We start from the raw sequence: 13,113 nt of genomic DNA on the forward strand, positions 1-13,113 counted from the left end.
TGGATGCGGCGAGACAGTAAATACGCATCTAATGCATCGCGCTTCTCTAAAAGGCGACACCCGTTTATGTTAAGTGAAGCAAACCTCAACCCCATTTTTTCTTCAATTAAGACAGGCATCGTTAAGGTTCCGTTATTGGTAACAAGCCCGTCCATCGGGTTAACGATCCTCTGTATTTCTCTTCAATGTTCGATATAATCGTTCGTATACGTGTATTTCACAAACAATCCGATATTAGAAATAGGAAATACTTTCGTTGATTTATAACATCTAGAGCTATCATAACTCTTTGACTGTATAACGTGTTATCACTCGGTAGTTTGCAACCCGAAAAATATATCGTAGAGAAGGAATAGTGAAATTAGTCTAAATTATGTCGCAATTTAATAGTTATCCGGCCCATTACGCAGATAAGATTAGTTTTTCTAGGCAATACTCCCACGATCGGCTGTGTGGAGTTGAAATTGCTTTTGTTTAGAAAACATAGGATACTCTCGGTAGCCGGCTACTCAGATTTTAAAAAGAACAAAAAACTAAACAAGATCTTATTTTTCGAGCGATCGTGTTCTCGAAAACTAACTGAACTACTAACTAATAAACTATGCTTCACAGGTCGCATCGCTTGCTTGGAGCGAATCTTAGACCCTATTTCCTTCCAAACCACCAACTCCGCGACACCTATGGAAGAGTCTGATGAACCTTCTGTATAAGATTCCTCATTTTATTCAAGCGATCGTCGGGTAAAATCAGCACCGACACGACAGAAACCACGAAAAAATTCGTCGCGTGATTGAATATTATTAAAAAATATATGCAGTGCTCCTTATAGCCGGCTATCCGGAGTTCAAGTTGCTTATTTTGCTAATCGTATTAATACAACAAATGATAAATTTCCCAAATTCTCGGCAGCCGGCTGCCCAGAGCAATTATTACATGATAACGCTATTGGCACATTTACTAACAACTCTCCCCTTCCCGTGATACATGTGGAGATGCAGAGGATTCCTCGGTCTCTAGTAGCAACATGTATCGGACTAACATTCCTTCCTTTTCCAGAAGATCTGCATTCGGACGTGGCCGGCGTCGGTATTGATCAGCATGCAGGGATCAGAATAGATTGTACAATGTGGCTCATTATGTTATTCCCAAGCATGTTGTTCCAATGAACATTTTGCAACCTAATTTGGTTCTGGTCAATAACGAAGTAGCAACTACGGGCGATCTCTTATGCTTATGCTTATGCTTATGCTTATTCTGCACCAGCCCAAACTAACAGTCAACTAAGAGCCTGTGCACACTGGCGTGGCCGATTGGCGGGTCGCCGTGGATTGACTTTTTCTGTGGGCTGTGTTTGCAGATGTTGTTCAACAGCTTAACGGCAGTCTTTGTGGGCACGGCTCGCAGTGGAAGTCATTGTGTGTCGATTTATCGGTCGACCTCGTCAACGTGCACAGTCGCATTAAAAAAATAACAGTAGAACCCTATTAGTTGTGTTGTGTTGTAATAATTGTAGTCTTTGGTACTAGTGTACAATTGTGTGCTAGTCGTGTGTCTATCTGTGTATGTGGGCGTCTGAGTATTTGTGACATATGGACCAGGGAATGGATGCAGAACTGGCTTATATGATGGACTAGTGGGTGATCCTTCTTGGGATTCGTTGGTCACTTTTTACTGGTGTTCAATTCGTGCATTTGATTCGATTCATTCGGATTGGATAAATGAAGGTACGATTAATTTTCCGACGCACGTCAATCATCCATTCCCGTCCAGCATAGCATGAGAAACTTCTAACGGAATGCAATTGTCGTTAATGGTACATATATAACATTTTCTGGCATTTAGACGATTCCAAGTAGTTTAATTGCATGGTACATGTGTGTGGTTCAATTAATATTCAATAACAGTACTAACTCTACGCTTTATTTCATTTTATTTTATTTACTTTCGGTCTCATGCGTCATATTCCTCTGATGACTTCTCCGAGTTAATTTAACATAAAAGGGCAACATTGAGGTCAACAATGACTATTCGCTGCCATCAGACGTCGCCAGGTTTTAGAAAAATTGAGATGTACTTTCATACTCAATTGAATCAGATAAGTAGGAACGAACAACAAACTGCAAGTAGAATATTACACATGTTTTATTTTAACATCATGCATATTTGTATTAACATATTATTTACATAGTTTTAGGCATTTTTCAAGAAATCCGCTTCAAGATGTTGATTACAATACGCCTCGATAGTGGTGTATCGAGGAGGCCGGGAGGGCTGATATGAGCCTTTCTTCTGTTCTATACCTTTCCTCTATTTACCCTCTCATAGCCGACAAACAACCAGTAACAAATAGATAATTGAGAAAGGATGTGCTATGTGTGGTGGTGGGCTATTCACGTATTGGTAGATTTTGAAGTACTAATGTATGTCTTTCATGTGATGATCATGAATTCAGCTATATCCTGTACCTATCTAATCTATTACGTCTCTCATATGTTGTCCTTTATTTCTTCTTTTTGAGTCCTATACTGCCATTCTACACCCGCCTTCAGCTGGGTCAGCAAAGATGGTGATAGTGAACGTCTTAACACTCACACATTCTCAAACGCGGTATCAAGCGGGAACCTACAAAAATGCCCTCGCGCACGCGATTGCGAATCGATCACGTCCGGAAGTCTAACCTTGATCCTAGAAGCCTAGGTCCATGCCTTCAGCTGGACCAATTAAGAAAATACGCTCATACCTATTAGACAACACGTCTCATGGCAACATGACCGGGAACCCTACCGATATAAACGATCCCACTCTCTGCCAGAATTCTAACCGCGCACCGAAAATTTAATATCAGACTCACGGTTCGCGCGACCATTCAAGAACACACGTTATAAAATCACGTTAGCGCACAAACGTTAGAGCCCCTCGCGATTTTCCAAGCAACCTACGCCCACGAACTCGCAAACATGATTACACCCCGGTGATAAAGTGAAAATCTCAGCACTCATAAACTTACCAACGCGATCTCAAGCGTCAACCTACAAACTCCCGCGCTCGCGCCATCATGAAGCGGGATCGTCCGGAAGTCTCTATCCTCGGTACCAACAATATAGGTCCTTGTTAATTATTAAAAAAAAATAATAAAATTTAAAAATAACTCGCATATCCACTAGACAAAATGTTCCATGGCGACATGACCGGAAACTCTAGTGATATGGGGTAACTATCTCCCTGTCAGAATGTGATCCGTACACCGAAAACTAAAGATCAGAATGACGGTCCGCGAATATATGAATGGCCGCAGGGTTTCAAAATCGAATTTATACACGCGAAGTCACATACACGCGAGCACACGCGACAAACACGTCAACATATGAACGCTTAAGCCCTTCGCGATCATCTACGTACATCTATGCCCGCGATCGCGTAAACTTGATAACACTCCGGCAATTGTGTAAACGTTTTAGTACTTACGAAGTTACAAACGCGGTCTCAAACGCGAACCCACAAACGCGCGCGATCATGAATCGGTCACGTTTGGAAATCTTTAGCCTTCATTCTAGCAATTTAGGTCCTTACATTCAGTTGGATCAATAAAAAAAAATAAAGCTCATATCCCCTAGACCACGCGTTCTACGGCGACATGATTGGGAACTCTAATGATATGGAAGAACCCACTTTCTTCTGGAATCTGAACCGTACACAAAAAAATTAAGTATCAGATTCACGGCCCGCGCGCGATCATTCTAGAACACACGCGAATGTGCGAAAGGCACATGGTTATGAAATAGAATTTATACACGCGAAGTTACATACACGTTAGCACACGCGACATACAAACGCTCACGCGATCGAGCACGTTAACGTACAAGTGTTCGAGCCCTTCGCGATGATACACGCAATCGCGAGTCCCTGCACCCGCACATACCTGAACCGTACAATGAATATCACATTCAGAATCACCGCCCGCTACAATTGGCCTAATGCAGTGTTTTATTGGGCGACATTGCCTGTCTCGTCTGCAAATTGTAGTATGTGATTCTGACGGGGAGCCCTTCCGAGAACTTAGCTCTACAGCTCCAGTAGGACAACTCTCGAAAACAAAATCTCAAAATCTGAACTTAACAATGATTTGAAGAACGTAGAATATTTTGTAATTGCACTCAGTAGTATGTTGAAGTTTTGTGACTCAGTACAGTACAATCGGTACATCATAGAAGCCAATATGAATCCAATATAATTTCAAATTATAAACTTCTAGATGTTTTAATAACGTAAAATAAATTGTTAGTAGAACAAAACTTGATGAAATAGGTGGATAAATCATCATTCGTGAAGCTAGTGTCCGAATTTAGCATTTTGCACAGTCATAAGCTTCCGATGTGTATCAAGGCATTGTGGAGCGTGCAGTCTACAATATGTTTTGTACGTATACGATTTTGTGCATGTAAATATTATGCGTATTTTTAATGCCGAATTTTTTATGCCATTACTCCACTGAGGCTGAAATTATTGATACCAGAAGTCCTTAATCATTTGGATAAAAGAGTTCGAATATTACCGCACATTAAATTCTTTCAAAATTCTTCCATTTACATATTGAACACAGAAATAATGTATCAAAATTTCTTTTTCCAGAAGTTTCAAATCATTAGATTGGAAGTCTAAAAAATCAAAAAGACAAAGTAATAATTCACTAGATTCCCCAATTAACAACAAACCAGCAACAGGTTATTGCCTATGTTAAACATTTAAACCACCGTTACCCAACACAGTTCCAGTTTTGAGCAAATTGTCTTCGAAACACTGGCAATTTTTAACTACCTAGCCAAAGCAAGCCCTTTGCAAGTTCGGTTCAACTCAAAACTTTTCACTACTCGTTAGTCCAACTCGGAGTGCTTCACGCGTATTTTCTCTGGTTTACAGTTATAAGAATCATCTCAGCTTTCAGTTGCTGTCGACGTTCGGCGGAAAATTCCGAGAAGAAGTTGTCAGTGGTTTTGCCGGGAAAGTTTCTCGTTATATTGCACAACAAGCCACTCCACTAAGAAGTGTCGTGTTGCAATCTCAAGTAATGTGTTGCAGAACTTGGCTGCGCTAAGGAATCATTGCAACTAGTCTTATTAATTTCATACTGTCGGTTTTGGAGGGCAGTGGCTGTAATTAGAAAACTTTCTGCTTTTACTGCCATGCTATTACTTGAGCGAATTTACCAAGGTTGATAGTAATCCAGTATGTACACCAGCGTGAAAATTGTCAATTCAGGTCATTTATTGAGTTTATTGATTTGTCCACAAGGCTACCACAAGACGAAACTAAAAATTACTACATGACAAATTTATTAGACTCATAAATAAATTACCCAGCGTCTCCGTAGAATGTTAAATTAAACATTCTCCAACCAAACGTTCCCACTCGTCGCACTGGAATGTGACGTACAGAACTGGGTAAGTACATCAAAAAAGTTAAACATCATGTATCACTTCGTACAAAGCTGCTCTGGGCTAACATCATCACAGACCGTCATCAAAAGCCCAAGTATCCAACCCGTCGGGGGAAACTGGTTCATCCGTTTTGCCTGTTCAAGAAGGCGACCCTATGGATGGTACAAAAACCCACGCCAACAGCTTGTGGAATGAGCCAGCATTAAAAGACAATGTGAAATGAGTATCATAAAGCAATTATAAAATCAACTCGGAGCTCTAATGCCCTCGGGTGGTCGGGATGAGCTTGCCGTAGTGATCCGGAAAACATCGGTACAAGCATAAAACAAGCTTTTACTTAAGCTCAACCATCAAGCAGCTGCTGGGCCGTTGCTGTGTTGGTCTCTATCTTTGCTCTCTATCGCATGCATTTGGCCGGTCGGTTAGGCAAAAGTTAGAGTTGAGTGAACGAGATATAATAACAAAAACCTCAATCCGGTTAAGAAATTTCAAGTATTTTATCAAGTTTTAGTCAGATCCACAGAATGGGGTGCTGATGGTTTCGAACAAAATTGCAGTTTCCAACTATTGGATATTCGCATTTTTTTCTTTCGTAGTTTTCCGGCAGGAATAACATGTACCGTTCTGTTAGGTGAGTAGTCATTGGATTCAGGTGCGGTTCTTCATATTTTTGAAAGAGATTATTAGTGCCAGAAGGTTTCTTCCGGTACTGGTACACAAGCTCAGGAACATTAGACGGTACCAATGTTTTGCTGTTTGCGTTGAAGCATTTTAAATTACTACTGAATTGGACTATATAGAATCAATTACTGTGAACTGTATTCGACGCACCGGCTTGGTTTATTATTGTTTATACAATATTAGCCTCATTGAAATCGTCAGCACATTGAGATAACAGTAAATAATATAATCGGATCTTTAGATAAATTTGTAGATGTGAATAGCTTCTTTGAGTTTTGTTCAGTTGTATTCAACCATACATTCCAACATACTTCTGCAAGTAAATATCCTACCATTATTTGAATTGGCGGGTTTAAATTTAAATTTTTAAAATTGCCCTTAAGAGGAATTTAGGTTTCGTGCCTCTTTTCTTCACGAAAGAAATTTCCAACAACTTTGGGTGAGCGTCTAAAATAATTGAACGCTTGATACGTCGAGTTGGAAAAATGTGTTCACCTTTGCCGCCGGTTTATCCATTATATCAGCTAGGTCCAAAATTTTTCCAGCAGCTTTTTTGCATAATTTAAACCGTAACGATCTAACGAATCGACTGATATTCTTCTTTTAGAGTTTTGAAAAGTTTTTATATAAATAAACCGGCGGCAAAGCTGTACAGATTTTCTCCAACGCTCGATGAAAGTAATTTGAGCCTTAAATCGCACAGTTACTGTTTACCTATTTGGAGCACCTTACATATTTTCTCTGTGGAAGGTTAACGAGTAGATTTGTTTAGATAATTTAATCTTATAAGAATAATTTAATCTTATATCTTAAGAATAATTTAATCTTATATCACTTCCGCGTATGTATTAAAAAGCCACTTACCTCTGTCCAAGTAGATTCGCATGAGTTCAAAAACCACTATTGCAAAGATTATGAATATGGTCCGCGCCAAATTTCACAACCATAAAATGGCCTCAATAACCCATAATTGCACAAAAATATGGTTTTTAAATGGCATCAACCGGACCACGGTGATGGTGTGTTCATATGTGGTACAAATTGTAACTTTCAAAAATATGGAGTTCTATGTAACCTGATTTTTAGACGCACAACAATCTCAGGTTACCGGCTTGTCTAAATTCATACCTGTGCACATTCAATACGTTACTGAATTGACATCCATTGTATACAATCGTGGATTATATTTCTTAGACTTGGTCTGTCGCATTGTTGCATTACCTTGGAGTTTTATGAGCTTTTTTTAAACAGTTATTTTTAGTCAAATTTCAGAAATTCATCAATCTTATAAATAAAGTCAGGTTTCCGGAACTTAGTATTCGTCTACTATGATCGCAAGACATTTACTAGTTGCAACTCAATCAAAGATCTCTCCCCGAAATATTGATTGGAAGAGTAAAGCGTCCGCGATATCCCGCAAAATCGAGTACACACAAGATCTTCCTCCGGATGAAGAGTATGGGATCCTGGCTGGCTTGATTCTCGATACCGCGATTAAAGCTCAGACTAAACGCGTGCTAGACGCGAATTCTCGCGGGCGTCCTCACAACCCATGGTGGGACAAAGAGTGCTCAGACGTGTATGCGGTGAAGACAGCCGTATATAAGACCTACCGGGACAATTGGTTATTCGTCGCTGTTATGCTATCGTATGATAAACGCCATTTTGGGGTACGAAGTGGCGTTTTCAGAATTTTGAAATTCAATTTGGTTACTTAGATATAGCGAGAAACATGATGAGAAATTGTAAGTTTTTTGCTTCAAATCACTGTATCTAGGGATTTGCTCAAGTTATATTGAAGTTTTAGATTTTTTTTATGTGTAAATATGTCTGAGGAACACAATGGTATAAAAATTTTCAAAAGAAAAATACAAGAGTTGTGAGAAAAACACAGTTTATGTTTTAAACTGAAAATATAGCATATTTGGCAACACTGTAACCAAAAATAACTATTTTTTCTAGATTCACTGACTCATTTCCTTTAAAATGCATCTCACCGATTGTTAATAGACCAAATGAACCCAAATATATAAATAAAAGTAAAAAATTGATGATTTTTTCCTATGGAAAATTTTCCATGCACGATTATGACACGTCATACAAATTTTGTCATCGATACACGCCTATGACACGTGTGAGTGCGACTTTTGATTACATTCATAGTAAAAACTCGCAACATAGTCAACCGATCTTTGTAATATTTGAGAGATTAATACAGAATAGATAGAAGCATCAATTGTCTTCTTTGGATTGTTCATACCATTTATAAGTTTCAAGATATTCAATTTCAAACTTTAAAAATCGTGTTTCTCGAAATATGCTAAATGGGGCTTGTCATAAGATAGCGCAACAGCGACGAGCTATCGACAGTAGGGTAATTTCGGGAGAGACAGATGCCGCACTCTCTATATCTCGTATATGGGGTCACTTTTATGCGGTAATATGATATTGTGAGATTGTCTTTCGAAGAATTACAACACTGAAGATGTAAAATAATCCCTATTATTCACTCACCAAAATTTTATTAGTGATTATGTGCGACCAGTTGCATCACGGAGCGTCGAAAATTTTTCAGCACCATTTTAAAATTTCGTTTTTCTAAATCGTAAATTTTTTTTTTGTAAGTCATGTACCGGTTGAATAGCTGGGAACTTTTAGAAGGCATTCTGATCATGAGTACAGTCATCAATAATTTCAGAGGAAAACGTCGTCGTGCGGCATCTCTCCCCTACAATTGGGAGAGATGTCGCATCAAAATTGCGGGTGAGATGCCGCACTCGATGGCGGAGGATACGTAACTAAAATGTATTTTTTCACCTCGGAATGTCATTAAATGATCATTTGCGTAAGGTATAGGTTCTAAATAAGGTATATCCACAAACTAACGGACCTAACACAGTGACATATAGGATTATGAGTCTATTTATCTATATATTCAAGCGGGCGATATGTATCTAAGTATAAGTTAATTCAATTTATTCTTTAAAGTTTCAGGCAGTCATTTTCGTGAACGCATTGATTTGTAGTTATGTCAATATTGGGATAAAACGAAAATTTCAAGGAAATAATTCTTTTTTTCAAAATGAATTTTGCAAGAACAAACGTATGTTATATGAATTCAGTTTAGAAGAAACAGCCAAAAACTGCTTTTAAAGAACCCCTACTAACACATAGATATACATCGCTCGTACAAACATATAGATAAATAGTACCCTTAATTAAGTTACTCAAATTTAACCGTTACACAAGGTTGCGAAAGAAAAATATTTTTAAAAGGCTGAATAAATTTTTTTTCCTAGGAACGGTATTACCTTCTTAAGAAAAGCGTAAGTCGTCGCTGTTGTGCTATCTTATGACAAGCGCCATTTAGCACATTTCGAGAAAAACGATTTTTAAAGTTTGAGATTGAATATCTTGAAACTTATAAATGGTAAAAACAATTCGAAGAAGACAATTAATGCTTCAATCTATTCTGTATTAAACTCTCAAATATCATGAAGTTCGGTTGACTATGTTGCGAGTTTTCACTATAAATGTAAACAAAAATCGCACTCACACGTGTCGTAGGTGTGTATTGATGGCAAAATTTGTATGGCGTGTCATAATTGTGCATGGAAAATTTTCCATAGAAAAAAAGCATCAATTATTAACTTTTATTAATATCTTCGGCTTTATTCGGCCTAGAAACAATCGATGAGATGCATTTTGAAGGAAATTGAGCAAGCAATCTAGAAAAAATAGTAATTTTTAATTACAGTGTTGCCAAACATGAAATATTGCCAATTTAAAAGTAAAACTGCATATTTCTTGCAATACATGTATTTTTATTTTAAAAATTAGTATGCCATTGTGTTCCTCAGACATTTTTACATATAAAAACATCTAAAACTTCTACATTACTTAAGCGAATCCCACGATACAGTGATTTAAAGCAAAAAACTGACAATTTCTCATCACTTTTTTCGCTATAACTCAGTAACCAAGCAAAATTTCAAAATTCTGAAAACGCCATTTTGTAGAGAATTTTCAGATTAGTAATGTTGCATATCTAGCTCAGATTACCCCAAAATGGCGTTTGTCATAAGATAGCACAACAGTGACGAAGTGCTAGCCGATTTGTAGGTATAATCAAACTTCAAGAAGCTCAGCTGGACACCCAATCACAAAAACAACAACGAGAGCTAAAAAATACGAACTCTTTGGGCACAACCTGGCGCTTACTAAACCGAAACAATACTAACAAGAGCGTGGCATATTCAAACCGTTGGATATTCGGTTTCGAAGGTTTTGTCCGGATACCGCCCCAGCACAGAAGATCTACCACGCCGCGTCCCCTCACTCATTAATTGCCGACTCGAGGAGGACCACTCGGCGTCCCAGTACATGATTTTTCCTGATGAAGCCCTCCGAGTCTGTAACGTATGCCCTTGATCTCCCGATGCCTGAAATTGAGGTCATAATTTTTCCCCCTGTCATCTTTGTCCACCCTCCCTTCTCTGACTCTTATACCCAGAAGTATCACCGCCATACTATAAAAAACTAAACTACCTCGCTAATATGGCGATAATTATAGTACCCCCTCATGTATATGTATAAGATAGCTATTAAGGGGGGCGTCTGGTGCAGTGGGCAAAAAAATGACTAATTTTTTATCCGCTTAATTGCTAGTATTGAACTTCTAGAATAGTCTCCCGCGATCTTGATAGCCATGCTGAAATTACAGAGTAAACAATACACTCTAAACTACTTCTGCCCAAATTTCCAAAAGGAAATACCCAATGGGTTATTTTATACAGTTTTTTTTCGTGATGCAATTTGATGTGGGAAACCCTTCAAAAGAGTTTTTCTCGAAAACGCGTTTTTCAAATTGGCGAACACGATCCGGCAAATCTCACTATTACTGCTTTCATTTAGATCTGTTGAAAATTCAAATAATTTTATGTAAGGCATATTATTTTAATTATTTGCAATGTGCAAAGACGTCGCATCAAGGTTTTTCTCTCTGAAAGTGGCGCCTTGACAGATAGTTTGCTGTACTTGTTTTGAGTTTTTGACGAGGTTAGGTAATGTTGTTTCATTTTTGCCGAACAACCAGTCAGTGTTTTACTCATGGACTAGATGTTGTGAGTCGCCAGCTTCTAGTCACAAAATAAGAATGCTCCCATTGATCGCATACTTCTTTCGGATGATGCTGTTGCTGTGAACGTTCTTATCTGACAAGTGATAATAAGATTGACGCGCCCTTCTCACACAAACCATCAGGTAGTGCCTAAACAAGTGTTGGAAATTGAGTTATGCAATTGACTGGATCTTTTCGTTGGAAGGGGATTCTCTGTCCTTTCGGATTGCTCATAAATGACTCTGTTTATGGAACCGCCCCATTTTGGCCCTTTATACAGTGTTAATGTGAAGGTTGGTTGATAACTTAATTTTATCTGTGCTGTTAAGAACATGTTCATCCATCGGAGTATTCCATGCACTGATGGTGGGTTCCTATATCATCATCAATAACCAGTCAGTGTTTTACTGGATAATGTTTATGTACCGAAAAAAACAAAAATGATTATAAATTCAGTGAAAAATATTACGGGTTTCACCAAATTTTCCGTAAAACTACCGTAATTCGCTAAAAAATGAAATCTCCTCCGCAATTTTTTAAACCAATTGCTGAAACATCCGTAAAAATATCATTTTACTGTGCAAACCATCAAAAGAAATTACTGAACAACTTTTGGCTGGCTTAGTGTGGACATTGTATAAAACCTTGATTTACCTAAAGAAAATCAGTATTATTGTTGATTAAAGCTCATATTTGGCTCAATAGTTGCTTTGCAGTTGTTTTCATAATGGGGCACACCATTCAGAACTAAGGGGGGGGTGGGCGTTTTGTCTAGTGATGAGCACACATAGCTTCAAACCATTTCAAAAACTTAGATATGAATTTTTATACATTCTAATAAGTTACTCAAAATAGTTGTGCCAAATCCAAGTTTTCCCAATTGGTTGAAATGCTTATAGAAAAATAGGGGGAACTGACATCGAAATGGCTCTTTTGAAACTATTGCGTATATTGTTGTTTTGCGGATTACTAAAAATGTCAAACTAACTTAGTATGTTGATTTCATGAAATGTTACTGTAATCAGTCATTTTTAGATTTCAAATAATTCTGGGGTCCTAGGAATATAAGTGGGGCGTTTTGCCCCGGTGGGCGTATTACACCCTTTAACCCTATGTGGTAAAATCATTTAAAAAGGAAGCTGACGCGACATTGTGTCAGTGATAAAGAATTCTGTTTGACCATTCATAGGCAATAAGCAACAAAGTCTGAAATAAAATTAAATGTTTCATTACTTACTGTAGTAACTAAGACTAATTTAATTGTTTTTAAAAAAAATGCTTGTCGAGACACTGCTCTATATATGGAATAACCTCGGTGCGCACGAAACGAAAATTAATGGTCCCAATCTTTGATTTATTCACACAGATGCAAATCAAATGTGAAAACGAATACGATAAGCACGATGTGATCAATCAACATTTAAAAATCGGAGCCAACTTTTACTAATACTACTATTGGCATTAACCCAGGCGCTTGGTTTGAATGATTTGAAAATTTGGAGCGACCAATTTTGTGAACCCTTAGCTATTTTCGACCAGCGCCATACGATACGATTTAGGGAAAGCCCCAACTATGAAAACTTTATTCTTTTACTCCACCTGCCGGATGCGGAAAATCTATCCTTCCATCGGACCGCAAAACCACATCGTTCACTTTGCCCCAAGCCAGAACAGCGTGATTCGAACAATGTACAAATTGTGGCAATGTATGCGGAGACGGCGGGCAAAAAACTCGGAAACATAAATTCATTGTGGTTTTTCCGACACTCTTCAAGCTCATGTGGCTGTGAGCGGGTGAGTAGGGTATGGGGATGTGTGAATTTCTTTCCCTTTCGGCGGGCGGTTTCGGACCGCTTTTCTACATTTTTCGGTTGGTGG

The 13,113-nt window shown here is 38.2% G+C and overlaps 1 protein-coding gene across 1 annotated transcript in view; it reads right to left on the reverse strand.

Annotated features, from left to right (window-relative positions):
* LOC131681816 (uncharacterized) overlaps positions 1-13,113 on the reverse strand; it is a 525,351-nt gene that overhangs the window by 115,825 nt on the left and 396,413 nt on the right. The gene's annotated exons all lie outside the window — the stretch shown is intronic.

The sequence above is a fragment of the Topomyia yanbarensis genome, chromosome 2, assembly GCF_030247195.1.
Source record: "Topomyia yanbarensis strain Yona2022 chromosome 2, ASM3024719v1, whole genome shotgun sequence".
NCBI lineage: Eukaryota > Metazoa > Arthropoda > Insecta > Diptera > Culicidae > Topomyia > Topomyia yanbarensis.